Source organism: Anguilla rostrata, chromosome 18, assembly GCF_018555375.3.
Source record: "Anguilla rostrata isolate EN2019 chromosome 18, ASM1855537v3, whole genome shotgun sequence".
NCBI classification, from domain to species: domain Eukaryota; kingdom Metazoa; phylum Chordata; class Actinopteri; order Anguilliformes; family Anguillidae; genus Anguilla; species Anguilla rostrata.
In genome coordinates, this window is record NC_057950.1 from 25886471 (window position 1) to 25904547 (window position 18077).

The window sequence follows — 18077 nt, forward strand, 5'->3', positions numbered from 1 at the left end:
AACACGTCTATATCAGGATTGGTTGCCACAAACCCAAAAAATAATATTCAATTGAATTACAAAGCTGTGGGTAGTTCTTAAATTAAAGATTACAGTTGTCTGTTGTACCCCCCATCCTAACTGTAAAATTTGCAATGCTGTCCAATGTAAAAAAAGTAGAATATTACACCGTTCCGAAAACTGCTGCTTGTCCACCACCAGTTAATGTGTCAATCATGTTTGATATGCATGTTAGGTCCAGTCAGATGTGTACTAAATGTTTAAGGGATGCTTATCCAATGTGGTACTTTTTGGAATGTACCAATCAAGAAAGTGTAATTTAGGTTTAAGTTCAAGTTCACCGATGTCTTGACTGAGAAATTCATAGTAAACAAAGCTAGTAGCACAAACAAGACAAACAGGATTGTAGATAGTCATTCCATTTCCTGGGCAAGAATGAAATATAACCTGCAGTTATAAGCATTTACAGATGCCAGTTGAAACAGATTTGATCATAGTATATTAATGTTGTGGATTGAATACAGGATACAGTTAATATAAGTTGAATTGTTGAATATACAGTTCAGCTAATATGAATACAGTGATGATTTCTATAAAGAACATGCTATATGATTGCCATTCACTCCAATGATACTTGCCATAAGGAGTCCAAGCATATAGTCTACTGAGTGATATACATTATATAATTGCTCAAAAATACAAGGTTCTGGAAAATCACAACATCCCGTTGGACCTTTGCAAAGGAACAGCGTTTATCTCTCCATGGGTACCACCACTCAAGCATGAAGAGTGGGAGCAGTTAAAGCAGTATTTCACCAGGGTTATTAAAACAGGGTTTAGGCAGACTGACAGATCCACACATAGATGCCAAACCAGGAGAAAGCATCTCAGTGTAAGTAAATGGAGCTGCTTAGTTCCAGTTTAATAGCAATACTTGGATACATCAGTATGCCTTCAGTGTTCCAGTATTCAACCCACAAGTTGTCAGTGCTTATATAGAGCTGACTACACACACATATATATATATATATGTGTGTGTGTGTGTCTGTGTGTGTGTGTAAACGACAATGTTTTTGAGTATTCAAAAGTATCTGGTAATATATGTTGCTTGAATTTACTTCAGATGAGCAAATGATTGCATTTTCTATTTGTATTTATGTAGGATAAGAACCAATACAACTTTGATTGGTTCTATTTCAATGTTAATGTGACGTTATGTTATGTGGGCGGGTGGTGGTAGTGGTCGACAGTTCTTACAGCAGGTGTTCCTTTCCACAAGGATAGGTCATCCGGTGAGAACAAATAGGAAAGGCCACACAAGGGAACTACAGAGATGCTGATTAACTGTAATCCACGACTCCATGACTAAATCATGTATTTGGAAAAGCTAAAGTAACTAGCAGCACGTGTGATTTGGGCTTAGATCAAGGCTAGTCAGGTATGTGAATTATCCTTAGCGCTTTAGATGGACAGAACAAATGGCAGAGCTGTTGTGCTGAAGCATCGCCTTGCGTTCCACACTGTCAACAGTGCAGCACTGGCAGCAGATTTTATGTTTCATGACATCCTTGAGCTGTTGTGGGGGGTAGTTGTAGAAACTGGAATTTTAGGCATCTTAATGTTTTATGCTGAAATAAAGGACATTGTCAGTGTTGCTTATGCCATGTTCTCGTGATGATAAGCAATTTTCAAATTTTCTTTCTTGTGAACAATGGCTCACAATTTATGCAATTGCTGAAGGCATCACATGGCCATTAAATGTATTAGCATGCTAATGTTCTTTAGCCAGAGGCAGTGTCAGATCCCACAGAATCAACAGCACAATGCTCAGCAACCTCCGAGAAGCAAACAAGAAAAAATAAAAAAGATTTACCCCAAAATCAGGCCTTTATATCAAATTATGTGTTTGTTTGTTTTTAACGGGGCTGCATTTTCATTTCATTGTAAAACCATGAATGTGTTATGCCAGATTTTCAAAATTGTTTTCTGAAAAAAAGGTTTTGTCAAATTGATAAATCATAGCAATTTTTTTTTTAATTTGATGTAATTATTCCCATTAAAATTCTTATATGGGTGGAATGAATTGAACAACACAGCAAATGAACAGTCAAGTGAATGTGTTTGCACCGGAAGACCATCTGTGATTATCTACAGTAAATTATACACTTTTAAATGCATGTGGGCGCCTGAAAGTCAATAGTTAATAAAATGCTTGGATTTTCTTACTATGCGCCTGCATATTTACTAAATAGGTGTATACTGCCAATGTTTTAATGTGGTTTAAACAAATACATTAATACAGATCTACAGTTTCTCAGAACTATAATAATAGAACTCTCGAAACGACCATACTCACCTTACTTTCAAGTCATGAAGTATATTTTTTTTCTTCTTTTCTTTTTTAAATAACACATTTCAGCACTTATTCAATTTGGACTCAGCAGTTATGCCTCATGGGTTGATACTGTGCCAGCCATGTTCTGCACAAAGAGCACTACAGCTGAAGGATGCGCACCTCGCTGTTTTACATTTTACTGACTGCACAATACCACCAGAGAGCTAGCAGCAGTAAGAAGTTTGGCATGTCTCTCTCAGTGATGACAACTGTTAGTCTGTGGGAACCTGGCATGTTTTCATGAGAGCACTAGCGGTTATCCAAAGGCCAATACATCCTATCACTGCTGGAACAAGGCTAATTGTGTCCTGCAGTCTTAGTCAGCTAATGACTTAGCGCAGACCTGAAACTGTGGTATCTGAAGTAGAGAATCCACCTGCACATTTGCTGAGAAGTATAGAAGCCCAGAAATGCATTTAGAATAACATTTTATACATACTTGGGGTTTCATCTACCTGGCAAAGCAATAACATTTACCCGGTATCTTGTTTTAATGTTTTGATTTAATGCACAGGCGCTTCACTCATGCTGATACTGGGACACAGTGGGCCTCATTCATGAATCCCATTTGATAGTAAACTGCGTGTAAGAATGTTTCCAAGAACATTTCAGCATTCATCATTTTTTTCTTATCTGTATTTGTTCATGGCTGTTTCCTTATGCAAATCACATGAACAGGACTAGGCATAAAATGTATTAACAGCCAGCATTCATGGACTCATAAGCCTGGGATATGCACAAAAACAAAGGTCTGCACATGTGTCATGAATCCCATATTGTTTTTTTGTAGGAACATTTTTAAGAACAAAAGTAAGAATAACTTAAGTAAAGTTTTGTGAATGAGGCCCATTGGTCCTGTGAATCTTGACAGACTGGCAGACCAGTCATACATATTTAATTACATTTCAACCATGCTCACCTGGTTGAGTTGAGGGTGAGAATTAATTTTGACTGGGGAGTGCATGCAGCAGTGAAAATGAATTTTATAAAACACAGTCATGTTCACAGCTTCAGAATCCAGTCATTTTCAAAGCTTTGTCATAGATGTACACTGCAGCTGTGTGTAAAGCTTCATCTACATTAGCACGACATTGCATGAAGCTGCTATGTGCAATAAGCAGTGCAACCAATCAAGCTGTAATACAAACAGATGGTTTGTGGTACCTGTGTTTAAACATACGGTTGCCGTGTGCTGAATTTGCTTCAGTAGTTTCATGTTGAGGTGATGTTCTATAAGGGGCTGGGACATGTGATGACTTGGCCCAACCATGGCAAACCATGTTGGACAGGAAGAGTTCTGTGAGGAAACATCCTTCTCACATAACTATACGTAAAACAGACAACGAATGAGGTACAGTAGTGGCCTTCGTTCCTGGTCCAGGCGGGCCGCAGGGTCTGCTGGTTTTTGTTGTTACTCGACTCTTGATTGATCAGTTACAGCAGTCCATTACACAGTTCACCCTATTTCTTAGGTCTGAATTGGTGGCTGATATTAATGAGTAAAAAATCTGAAACCACCCTATGGCCCACCAGGACCAGGAATGAAGATCACTGAGGCACAGAGTGGTCATAAAATGAACATGTGGCATTTTCAGAAATTTGAGCGACACTTCATGATCCCAAAATTATACAAGTTGATCAGTTTATGTCAAATCAGGGAATTTGCACAAATGCAATTTCAGCTGCTCAGACATATTTTTGAAATATAACTGTCATTTTAGATATGTTAAAACTTTTAATGGCATATTTGCTATTAGAGGCCATATGATCTTAATGCCACTTGCTTAGAGAATAATTACCAGCTTAATTACATGTTTGAATCCAGGTCAGATCCACAGGAGGAAGTCTTAGGGATTGGATGAACTAAAATCTGCAACTACCATGGCAGCACCGTTGTTTAGTGAACAATTAAAAAGAATGACTGGGCACAGTATTTATTTATTTATCACCTTTTGCTATCCAATGAAACAGTGTAATACAGCTGCAGTTCTGCTGATGGTCATTTAATACTCAGCTGCTGGTGACAGTTTAAGTTTAAAACTTGGAGCCCACTATTAAGTTTGGCCGTGGCGGATAAGACGCAATAACTGTGGAACGATAAACTAATCATCTTAAACCCCTAATTATAAGTATCTTAGTGTGACAGGGTGTTTATTGGAAGGGGCTGAATTGAGCCTTAAATGAGGAAAGGCCTATCTCTGGAAGTGGTAATAATTTGAAGTTGTCTTGGCCTGGCTTGGGGTGGCAGAATTCATTAGCGCAGATTAGCGCCCGACGTATAAAGTGGATGAGATATCTAAGGCGGAGGTCCAGGGACACCTAACGCGCTGCAGAATGTGAGCTGAATGCGTGATAAGCTCGGTTCCGTTTCCTGATTTGTGGTCTGCATGTGTGTGTGTGTGTGTGTGTGTGTTTGTGCATTCCTGCATGTGAGTGTGTATGCATGTATGCATGTGTATGGACGTATGTGTGTGTGCATACATGCATGCTAGAAGTCTGCGTGCGTGCGTGTGTGTGTGTGTGTACATGCATGCTGGATTTATGTGTGTGTGTGTGTGTGTATGTGCGTGCGTGCATGCGTGTGTGATTGCATGTGTGCGTGCATGTGTGAGTGTGAGTGTGCCTGCATGCAAGCAAGTACTCAGCCAGACAGTGTGTAACTTTTTGGAACAATCACCTCCTTGTGTGTGTGTGAAACTCATAGTGTTACCATGTCCAAGATTATGAGGGGAAGAAAAAATTCAATCTAAATCAGATTATAAGGTGTTGCCCTGACAGGCCAGCAAGCTGACTTGTTTTTGAGAGGAAATGAAGGAAGCTAATTATGTGTGTAAGGAGAAGGCTGAAAAAAATAATAAGATTACAAAGAATAATTTGCTGATATAATTACACCAAAATTGGGTACACACAATCGTCAAATACATGTATTGCTTGACCTGGGTGAGCCGGTGAAATAAATCCTTCTTCTATAGCCTTTGTTAATTTGTTTTTATCATCTCCAAGTGGTGTTTGTGCAGGCAGTGCAATTTGCATGTGTAATTCCACTGTGCAAATTGACAACAAGTAGATAATTCTGGGAAATAGGCTGGTTCGCAGGCCCTTGCTATCTCCCCTAGTCTTTTCATTTTGAGGAACTGCTGAAGCATGAAACTCATACATCAACTATTTCCTGACAATGCTCAGACTTATTGTCTACTAAAATGTCATTACAGCCATTATTTATGAAGCTAATTCATTTATTAAACTATATTTAACTCTGACAGAATTTGTAATATTCTATCCATGCCTGCGTGGAGGTGGTGAATGGTACCAAGCGACTTTTCTTGCATTTTTGGAAGGGGTTTCCTCCCCCACCTAGAATTTCTAAAACAGCTAAAGCTAATGTCCTTGCATTACAAACCCATATCAAACCACATAGCTTATATTGTGATTAAATAAAACAAGAGACATTTTGGCTTGCTAATTTCTGTATTAACTAAATTAATAAATATAATAATAATAATAATAATAATAATAATAATAAATGTTAGTTATTCATATGTTTTTTTTTTAGCTCAATTGCAACATATAATTATCAGTTTGGGTGACTGAATCATAGGCTTGCTGTAATCCCATTTGTTTAGTTCACTGATTAAAAAACAACCATGACTTAACGGTCCTTCCAACCTTATGTCCTGTGTCATGGTCCTTTTCCTCTTGGAGTGGCGATGTAGTGTAATGGTTAGGGAACTGGGTTTTGTAACTGTGAGACTTTGGGTGCGATTCCCAGGTGGGGCTCCCCCATTGTATCCTTCAGCGAAGTACTTCACCTGAATTGCTTCAGTAAATATCCAGCTGTGTAAATGGACTGTGGGTGGACATGTATGTAAGCAGTGCGAGTTCCTCTGGATAGGAGCACTTGCCAAATGGCTGTATGTAAATGCTTGGCTAGTCAGCTATGAACGCTCACGAGCTAATGTGACAACCCAAACTCACTGGTTTCATGTGGTAGCTAGCTAGAGCTACAAAAATAGCTTAATTTAAATACAGCATCAAACTATTTAAGAATTATATCCTGCTAGCTGGATATTTCAGCCACTCCGTCCTTCATGTGGATTTTCAGATAAAGGCTAGAATAGCTGAAGCTTCATGTTTTTAATAATTAGGAAAACTTGACACTTTTCATGTTTCCTACATGCAGTGTCATTGGACCTCAGTTTGGCTGTTTAAGCCAAAACTTTCTCATACATAGGGCAGTGGTACCCTACCCTGTTCCTGGAGAACTACCATCCTGTAGGCTTTCATTTCAACCCTAATTTGGCACACGCGACTCTACTAATTAGCAGCTCAATGAGATCTCTAGCTGTTGAATGAGGTGTGCTTTGGTATGGTTGGAACGAAAACCTACAAGGCAGTAGATCTCCAGGAACAGGGTTGGTTATCACTGTTTTAGGGGAACTGTCAGCTTTCAGAGGAAACCCCAGTCAATCACCAACTTGATATGTGACTTATGTGGTCACAGGGCAGACATGAATGGCATATGGTCATAATTCAAATATGCTGGAAATATTTGAACAGGAGGAAAAATGATACATAGTGCACTTTCAGTTGTGAAGGTATGATAGTGTAATGGACATACATATTCACATGCACAATGGCACAATCACACACAGGCGCACTCTAAAATGCTTCACGGTATAGTAATGTTCAGGATTATGAAGCAGTTGAGGTGATGATTTTTCATCCAGGTAGAAATCCAGGTGTCACCCAGGTAGAAAGTTATCTTTCCATAAGGTACTGTATATATGAATTGCCTGTCAGTGGAGATAAAGAGTTGGTTGTCATCAGGCTAACTGTGATTGGAGAAATAACAGTCCAGACTGCATGTGATGCTGCAGAGATCCTTGAGGTTCTCTTGGATCACTGTGTGAAATACTGAGGTCATGCAAGTGGATTGTAACCACAAGTGGCGCTACTTGTGGAAACGAGGATTCTAACCTGGACGAGTCTAACCTGGACAGAGACTGATCACGCCATCTGAGAGATCAAAGGTCAAGGAACCATTATTTAGAGGAAAAACATACACTTCAGGGATAAAGATTTATACCAGAGCAAACCGTTCTGACTCATATGATGTGAAAATGTAAAATGAGCAAAATAACAGACTTAAAATCTATTCCTTTACCCGATTTTGAAAAGCGAACGCGAGTCGTGTGAGTTTAGACTGTACGTCACTGAAATACTGCAGAATACGTGACAGTGTGGATCATTTAGAATTGTGAGGAGGAAGTAACACAAGAGGGTCATAAATTTTAATGTTACATGTTCTCTCCGGATTAGTCCATCATGTCATTTTCATCTATTTATTTTTTTGACTCACCTGTCATCCTAAAGCATTTATTGGAGCAGTTAGGTTGAGCTCTGTTTGAACTATTTTACAATAATGATTTGGTGCGGTGACATTTTAATTAATACGGGGGGTGTTAAGAGCAGTTGGCAGCATTATTAGACTGGGTTTTGGAGAATGGAAAGCAGCCTGCTAGCTCCTGAGGACCCAGGGGAGGGGACTAAATCGCTCAGGGCAGAAATACTCCGTTCCAGATCTAAGGAGAGAAAGGAAAGAAACATCTAGAAACTGCCTAGAGCTGCTGTCTCCACAGCGGTTCATTCTGCTCAGCATTAAAATCTAATTCTGGTGTGGATTATTATGTGCTGGAGTCAGATCTAATTGCCTGATGATGATGATGATGATGATGATGATGATGAAGATGGTGATGATGGAGACGTGATGATGGTCTTATTGACAATGATGACGACAATGATGGTGAAGGTGATGATGGTGTCGATGATGATGATGATGGTGTCTGTGAGGATGGTGATGATGATGATGACTAGTTATTTCTTTGCCAACTATACTATGTTGAATCATTCAAAGCCAGCAACATAATTAAGTTACTCTTCTCGCTTTGTACAGAGTGTGCAACTCAACTTTGTAACAAAAGAATACATATGACCAGTAGATCTGCTGCTTCCTTTTCAGACCTGGCATGACTTGACTTGAAAGAGATATTTTGTGACAATGTTAATCATGTTTTCCTGACCCATCTTCTTTGTCATATAGGACATAAGACTAATATAATAAAACTGAAATATAAAATAGCATACAAAAAGTGCATACATACGTAAAAATAACATGTGCACACGCTCCTTCACAGTGCAATAATTAAATGAAAAAAGGACAAATAAAAGAACCTGCAGTCAGGTATTTAAAACGCTCCCAATATTTCGTTAAAAAAATAAAATAAAATAGTTCATGACCCTAATTGTGTGGCTCTTAAGGCTGCGGTTTCATCCCTACCATCTGACTCTTCTGCAAGACAGAAGGGCAGAAAACCACTGAAAACCGGGGTGACTGAGGTCTTGGACCGTTTTTAAGGCCTTGCTGTGGCACATACTAAAATAAATGTATTCTATTTACCGCACGTTTATGCCAATTATCTGCTGCATTGTCCCTACAATATGAATTACCTCATGACCCTCTGCAGCCTGACTGAGGGCCCTTTCAAACTCAAGCCACTTAGCAGCCACTGTTCCTACAGCACACAAAGACCGCGGAAGTTGAACTTCGCACCTGAACTAATTTATGTCTCCATAGCAAATGGTCTGGATATTTACGCAATAAAGATATCTTTGTTGTATTTTTAACTGAAACATACAAGTATTTAGGTATAGTATTGGATTTTCACCTTACATATTAGCTTCATATTAAACAATTAAAAAGTAGAAAAACAAGTGCACCAGATTGTTTTCACAAAACTCTGCCCATACCTGACATTATCTGCCTCCACTGCTTTTCTTCACGCCAAAAAAAAACTTTTACACTTAGAGTCCTTCAAATTTTTCGTACTTCCAAATTATACTTGCTTTTATTTTCCATTTTCAGATTTGTCCTCTATTTCTACCTATTTCTAAACTCTTCACTAACACTTTTTACCCCTTTTTACTATATTCTGTATTTTTTTCTTTCCCCACTTTCTTTTTCTTTCCTATTACTGCAGAATAGGAACCCTACTGGAAAACAGATATATAACTGAGTTGGGCCTACATTTTTAAAATATTATGTATTACTGTATATTAATTTTGCTTTTTTACTTCTGCAGTGTGTAGTACGTTGTGTAGGTCATTAATTACGGTTACAAGTTAAAATGTTTTAAGTTCTGGCATGACAAAATGAGAAAATGTGCTAAAAATGATTCAAGCACTTGATAAAGAACAAGAGACTGCAAATAAGTAATAAATTATTGAGCTATACTGAAATATTGGAAATATTCAAGTTTGCTGATTCAAGGGAGTCCGCCAAGATAATACTTTTTTCAGATTATACTCCTTGTAAATATAGCACAACTAAGTCAGAGACATATAGTGTTTTCTGACATTGGTGACCATATTTGACTGTTCAACAGACTATGGTTCAAACAACATTGTCCTTGAGTTTGACTAACAATGATAAAAGAATACTTTTTCTTCACAATCACTAAAATTAACTGGCCAAACTGAGTTTGTGAAGACAATTAGTAAAATCTGTATATACTAGTAAGTAAAATTTAAGGACCAATTTTGATTGGGTTCAGGCCAGAATCTTTGAAGATCCTGCGAATTCTTTGATTTGTACTTATTGAGTGTTCCCTTTCATTGAAACCACAACAGTAATGTCATGGTGGTGACTGTAGGACACCCTGACTTCACACATCCACATTCATGACTAGTGCAAACTCTTGGCTCTGCAGTGCTCAAGACTCCGGTAAGCCAAAATCTCCCATGGAGAAGAGAATGCTAAGCTCTCAGCCTTACTGAATTTATTCTTTTTAACGACATTTTATTAGAACTTGTGACTGTTTTATTCTGTTTGAACAGATAATGGCTAGTGCCGTGTTTAAAATTTCCACATTGCAGTTTCTATCGATTTCGTTAATCTAAAAAGTCAAGCACATTTTCTTGTTGAAGTCTCCAGCAGCCATGACAGGACCGTGAGTATCCATCATTTATATACACACGGACATGTGGGAGGTTTTTTGTTTGCAAAGTGCTCTGCGAAGTGTTGAATGATAATAGTTCTGTCCAAAGAGCAGCACTGTGTGAACAGTTCACTGGTGTTATTTGGCTTTCCCCCGTCCCCCTTTCCCGCGCGTGCTGTTAACCGTATTCACCGTACGTTAAATACGGTTTTATCGACTGACACAGTCCTGCCTCGCTCTGAATTGAGGTGTAGTAAATCCATGCGCCGTTCCTATCCGCGTGCTTTGCAATCACTACCCTGTGAATTCCTCTGTTTCACAGTTGGATGAAGAGCAAAATGGCATCAAATGGGGAGTCGGATGTAGCGGGCCGAGCCGCACCGCCCCCCGTCCCCCGTCCCCCCCGTCCCCCCCGTGCGTGCGTCAGGCCCTTTAAGGGAGCTGCAGAGGAGACGGCCGAGCCAAGAGCCCGGCCAATCTGCAGCACTCCACTGAGCAGAGCGAGGCCAATCTGCGCCACTCCACTAAGCAGTAATCAGCTTTGTGAGCCCTGCCGGCAGAAACGCATTAAATTGATGAGATTCATCAGCACTCTTGTGGCAAATCCACCGCGCCCACGGGCTCGCCGAAGAGCACAATAAGCAGCGGTTATTGGGCCCTCCTCGCCAAAGAAACACACGGCCACCGGATCTGTGGGAAAGCACCGGTTTCGGTCCTGGTATACACGCACACTCAACACCACTCCCTTCCCAAATCCCCAACCACTCACGACCCCCACCTCCCCTTCCCAAACCACCCCACCACTCCTCCAAACACACACTCATCCCAACACACTACGCACTTCCCAAACCACACCCACACACTCCCCTCCAACCCCACCTCACTTTCAACCACACACCACTCCCTTCCCAAACCACACCACACTCCCCTTCCAACCACCCCCCCCCTTCCAAAACTACACCCACACACTCCCCTTCCCAAACCACACCCCACACCACTTCCCCTCTCCCAAACCACATCCATCACCTTCAAACCCCGACACTCCCCAACTATGCCCCTCCAAACCACACCCACGCACTCCCCTTCCCAAACCACACCCACACACTCCCCTTCCCAAACCACACCCACACACTCCCCTTCCCAAACCACACCCACGCACTCCTCTTCCCAAACCACTAACCATTTCCACGTCATGAACTTTCCTCCTCCACCGTTAACACCAATTGGCAGTGTTCTAGCCAGGGTTTTGTGGGAAGCCAGTGAGGGTATGATTCCTGATTGTTGCATTAGCGACTCCTACTGGTTGGTCAGGGCACCTGTTCAGTAGGGAGGGGATCTGGGGTGAACCTCCGCACTGTTACGCTCCTGCGTCTAAAGGGGGAACTCACATTATCAGGGTGACAAAGAAGCGTGGCTGTGTAAGTGAAATGATATGTAAAAGATAACCTAGAACCTCCCACGTGTTCCCACAGCTGGAATATACGTATTTCGTTCTGCACAGTTCATAGTGTTGGATAACCTATGCTTTCACATGGCCCAAGAAGATACATAAATTTCTCCGCAGCCAATGAAGATACACATCACAATGTCCAGTGTTAAATCAACTTTGGCCAGAGTGGAGTTGGATTAACACCGGACATTTTACAGCGTATGTGTCACATTTCAGTGTTTTGTGTTTTGTTGCTGATGCGTGGGGTTTCTTTGCGTTAACTGGCTTCACAAAACCTTGCATCTGCAATCGGGTTTAACCGGTATCATGGAGGCGGTTATCGACTCGCTCAGTGAACGCGGGCTTTGTTACTCAAGGGAAGATACACAATCCTAATTGTGTTCTTTCCTAATTAATCCCACTGTTTTTCCTTGTTATTGAGGCTTTACTCAATAACTGTATTTATTGTGGCTCAGTCCACCCCGGTGCGGTGACTGTTTTCTGTGGAAGAGTGAATAAAGGGCCTGGGTTTGAAGACTGTGCTGTACAGTTTCTGCTTTACAATGGGATTTTCCCACCTTACAGGATTTCCCCTAAAAACATGCAGAGTATAGCAAGTTCTTCCTTTTATCTACCTGGGGTGTGAAAAGGTATTTTTATTGCAGGTGTGTGTTTATTACAGACCATCCTGTGTAAAGAGTCATACCAGTCACTCGCCAAGCCAGGGCTGCCAATTTTTGATAGTGTCTGCACCTGGTTTGAGAATATCCGCAGACTTGAAATTAATGTCATCATCTTCAGATTTGAAGGTTACCGTTTAAATAATATTTGCCGTCTGCAGGGTCAGACCAGTCACAATGTTGAATTTACACATTATCAGCTCAATGGCTTATAAAACCCTTACAGAATGCTTGCCAAACTTGCCATTACAATTTTGAGGGTTAATGGCATGATATGCAGTTAATTCTCTGCTGAAGTTTGGTACTTCATCCAGCCTGCTGTATACCTTCATACTATTTTTTTTAAACATTTGTTTAACAGTGTGTATGGGGACATCATGAGGGAACAATGTGTGCACTGTATGGTCTTGTAAAATGGCTTCATGTGCATTGGTTACTTTACGACCATTGCAACAGACATTGTGGCTAAAAGTTTCTTTGGCGATCTACAAACGTAAAACCCATCCAAATGTAGGAAAAAGAATAAAAGATGGCTCATCACTGGGACATAATTACTAATACACTGTTACTGAGACACTGTTACTGGGACATTATTACTGGGTCCACTGCCACAGTTGTAAAAGTAACAATAATGCGTAACAATTATGATAATATTTTAGAGGTCCTGTCAAAGATTTTGGGAACAAGAACAAAGAACATGAATTTCTTGAGCACAGTTGTCTGGTGGGTCACATTGTGCATCTAGCTGATCAGATTTGTATTGAAATGTTCTGATTGAGATGATTATTGATGGGTAGTGGCTGAAACATTTCAGTGTGTGGCCATTAATGGGAAGTGATTGAAATGGCTCTGTGTACTGCTCTTAATGGGAAGTGACTGAAATGGCTCTTTGTACTGCTCTTAATGGGAAGTGACTGAAATGGTTCGTGTACTGTTCTTAATGGGAAGTGACTAAATGGTTCTTGTACTGCTCTAATGGGAAGTGACTGAAATGGTTCTGTGTACTGTTCTTAATGGGAAGTGACTGAAATGGTTCAGTGTACTGTTCTTAATGGGAAGTGACTGAAATGGCTCTGTGTACTGTTCTTAATGGGAAGTGACTGAAATGGCTCTGTGTACTGTTTTTAATGGGAAGTGACTGAAATGGTTTTGTGTACTGTTTTTAATGGGAAGTGACTGAAATGGTTCTGTGTACTGCTCATAATGGGAAGTGACTGAAATGGTTCTGTGTACTGTTCTTAATGGGAAGTGACTGAAATGGTTCTGTGTACTGTTCTTAATGGGAAGTGACTGAAATGGTTCTGTGTACTGTTCTTAATGGGAAGTGACTGAAATGGTTCTGTGTACTGTTCTTAATGGGAAGTGACTGAAATGGTTCTGTGTACTGCTCTTAATGGGAAGTGACTGAAATGGTTCTGTGTACTGCTCTTAATGGGAAGTGACTGAAATGGTTCAGTGTACTGTTCTTAATGGGAAGTGACTGAAATGGCTCTGTGTACTGTTCTTAATGGGAAGTGACTGAAATGGCTCTGTGTACTGTTCTTAATGGGAAGAGACTGAAATGGCTCTGTGTACTGTTCTTAATGGGAAGTGACTGAAATTGTTCAGTGTACTGTTATTAATGGGAAGTGACTGAAATGGTTTTGTGTACAGTTCTTAATGGGACTAAATTTTTTTTGGCATGCTGCCAGTGATGGGTGGTGCATTCTATAACTCAAATGACCCATGGTCTTTCATTATTTCATGATTACTTAGAATCTGTGGTAGGTTGCTGGACGATTGGAATATACTAACATGATATCCTAATCAATCTCTTTCATTTTGACTGCACCGTTATCCTTCATTTTGATTAGTCAAATGAGTCATTGGTTCTCTTAACAGATGTGTGCTCAGGACAACTGGGTCTCTCTCTTTCCCTCTCTCACTTGTCTGATCCACAAAAGGTTTTATTTTGATGTTTTTCTTTGAAGGGAATAATTAGTGTTACATAATCTCAAAAGCTCCATCACTTTCATTGAGTGTAAGGGTACCTGTCTACACCAGTGGGAAAGGGACCATGGCTTTGTTTGTTTTGAACACTGTTTTATCCCAGTTTGGAATGCTCAGTCCCATCACTGCAACACCCTCCATCGCTTTGAGAAGGTGCAGGTGCAACCTGTGCAGGTGCTGCTCCAGAGCATAACTGACATAGGCAGCCTGCAGGTATAGTGCAGGTGTGACCTGTGTGGTCCAGAGCGTAGCTGACACAGGCAGCCTGCAGGTACGGCGCAGGTGTGACCTGTGTGGTCCAGAGCGTAGCTGAAACAGGCAGCCTGCAGGTATGGCACAGGTGTGACCTGTGTGGTCCAGAGCATAACTGACACAGGCAGCCTGCAGGTATGGCACAGGTGTGACCTGTGTGGTCCAGAGCGTAGCTGACACAGGCAGCCTGCAGGTCCGGCGCAGGTGTGACCTGTGTGGTCCAGAGCGTAGCTGACACAGGCAGCCTGCCGGTATGGCGCAGGTGTGACCTGTGTGGTCCAGAGCGTAGCTGACACAGGCAGCCTGCAGGTACGGCGCAGGTGTGACCTGTGTGGTCCAGAGCGTAGCTGACACAGGCAGCCTGCAGGTACGGCGCAGGTGTGACCTGTGTGGTCCAGAGAGTAGTTGACACAGGCTGCAGGTACACAATCAACCAGCGAGTCGCCAATACACCATCGGGCAACGTGTGGGCATGTCCAGGAAGGGAAAACTCACAAAAACCAAAAAGGGGTTTTACTGATGTTAAACAAAAGCACAATTCATTACAATAATTTATACTGCACAATACAGTAATCCAGAAATTCAACGAGGAAAAAAATATTAAATGACAATAAAAAAAAACATCACAATTATAGTTTGTAGGTCTCAGTAGCAGCACCTAAAATACATGATCCCCATACGCTACAGCAGAAACCCTTTTACCACCCTGGCGTGTTTCATTATTCTAAACCTAAGTAAAAGCACATTCAGGATTTATTATTAAATAAAAATAAAAATAGAACTCTGACGTTCATTTGGTCCCTGCCTTTTTTCAAGGAAAGCTGTGCTATAATGCTGAAAAAAAAAAACATCAAAAATAATTTAAAATGCAATGGCGTTAGTATAATCCATGCTATGAGTGATAACTGGAGACGTCATGTTCTGTGTCATCAGTGTATTTCTATGAGAGGTGCAGAATGGCGCACGACTCCCCAGAAGTTCCTGCAGGCTGCCGTCTGTAACATGCGCGGTGCGGTCAGAGTGAGCGTCACGATAAACGCAGGCTAATTACATTAGCCAGCGCACCGCGGAGGGGGGGTGTCCTGGATTGCAAGCTGGAGCTGCCAAAACGGGAAGACAGTAGGCTGCTATCAGCTCGGCGAGCCCACGAACAGACACGTTCACTCACGCAAACCCAGCGAGGAACTCTGTTTTGACAGCTTCCGTCATAATCGTAGCGCATAGGTCTAAATGTTATTTCATAAAGAGCCTGTTTCGCAAGACAAAACAAAATTCTCAGTGACACTGGGGTTATACAACCCTGACCGCACGTCAGTATGTTGATGTCAACATGTGCATTTGATCAGCAAACCTGTGCCTCGTACACTATTAGCTACTTAGGCTTTTTTGGCTTACAATAGTTAAACTTTGAAAGATTAGATAACGAAACCACATACTTCTTACCTCCATGAAAAGCACCTATTGACAGACCAATATACAGATGTTGGCTATGAAGCCATTTACATTAGTTATCCCTGAAATGTTAATATTATCTGCAGCCAGAAACGTGCATAATCTAATCAGTTTGAGGAGAAAATAATGCAAGGAGATGTCTTGGCCAAGAAATGAGAAATGGACTCCATTAAAAACTCACCCAGTTAGTTTCACTGTCACATCAAATTGAGACTATTGATAATTGCAATTATAATGAAGCAAGTTCATGTCCTAAAGTAGATGGCAAAGATACTTGGCATTAGTACAGTTGAAATTCAGTTTTCTATCAAACCAAGTTTGAGTGTTAGAGTAGGATAGCAGTTAGGAAACCGGGCTTGTAACTCAGATGGTTATAGGTTTGAGTCTCATGTGGGCTGCTGCTGTTGTGCCGCTGGCATGTTATTTCACCTGAATTACGTATGTGCAGACAGTGAGCTGTGTACGATAAGAGTCTGCTAAGGCCCTGAAATATTGGATTAAAGCTGTCCGTATGAACTTGCAGACAGGACAGTGTCTGAGTCAAAAGTGCTGATTTACTTATTCTGAACTATTTCATTATTTGCTGTTTTTATTGTGCACTTGCTATCCATAAAGTGATGTATTGATAGAGCGAATAGCGATTATGCATGCAGTTCACTGCCTCAGAATGTATTGAGTCATAATTTCAATGGCAATTTTATTCAAATAAAATTTTTATCAGACTTCTTAAAATCTGATTTGTGTCTTGTCTGGCATTAAATTGGAACTTTTGACATTCGTTTTTTTCAATTATCTTTGAATAAGAAAATGTCTGCCGTGATCAATGTCTGCTGAACAACCTTTATTCTCAAATAAAACATGTATATGAGGACCTCTGCTGGTGAGCTGTCAATGCTTTTCTTAAGTTTATACTTTATAATACCCACACACACACAAAGATGCACACACTCAAAGACGCATGCACACACACATGCACACATGCACAAATGCACGCACACACACACAGATACACACACGTGCACACACACACAAAGACACCCATACTAATTCTAAGCCTATGGTTCTGATTTGTTTTATCTTTTATCTATATTTTTCTTCACTGAACCCATTGATCTTTGCCGTAGGTGAATGGGCATGGTCTCCAGAGAGAATTACAGTCTCACCACTACCACTTCACAAATCCAGGGGTGCCAGGGCTGTCGGGTGAAATTCCCAGGCCCAGGACAAAACCACAACATCCCAGACCATTGCACCCCCCGCCCCCACTCCAGGGCCCAGGACAATGTACCTGATTCCCACCGACGGTGACCCTGATGACATCCCCTATCAAACAACCCTATCATACACTTCCATCCCCCAGTATTTCTCCATGGTTTTCTCTCAGTCCTAAGTCAGTAATATGGCCAATATCTGGGACTGCCCTGAACCTCAATGTGCTCTCACACACGGTTCATTCAGGAGCTGGCTGGGGACCTCAGGGGTCCGTGTATCAGAGGCATTTAAAGCCGGACAGGAAACAGGAGTTTCCCAGCAGAGCGACTCTCTGACCCCCACAGTGCTGGCGGCCCTCACAGCACAGTCACCCTATGAAGAGGAGCGGGCCTCCGCCTTTTCTGACCTCTCCGGGTTGCCGTCCCCTCTTCCCTTCTGCACAGTGTGTGTGCGGACAGCTCTGATGGCTGGAGCTTTACCGGAGCTGGAGTTAGTGACTGTTTGTTGGCAGGTCCATCTTCCCCTAATCCGGAGCAGACACGTGCTGGCTTCCTCCCAGCAATGTGCGTTTTAGAACGGAGGAAAAGAGAAGAAGGCGTCGCAGAGGACGGGCTTTCCAGAAGGAAACACCGTCGTTCATTCCTTCCCATCCCTGCCACTCTTGGCTGGAGATA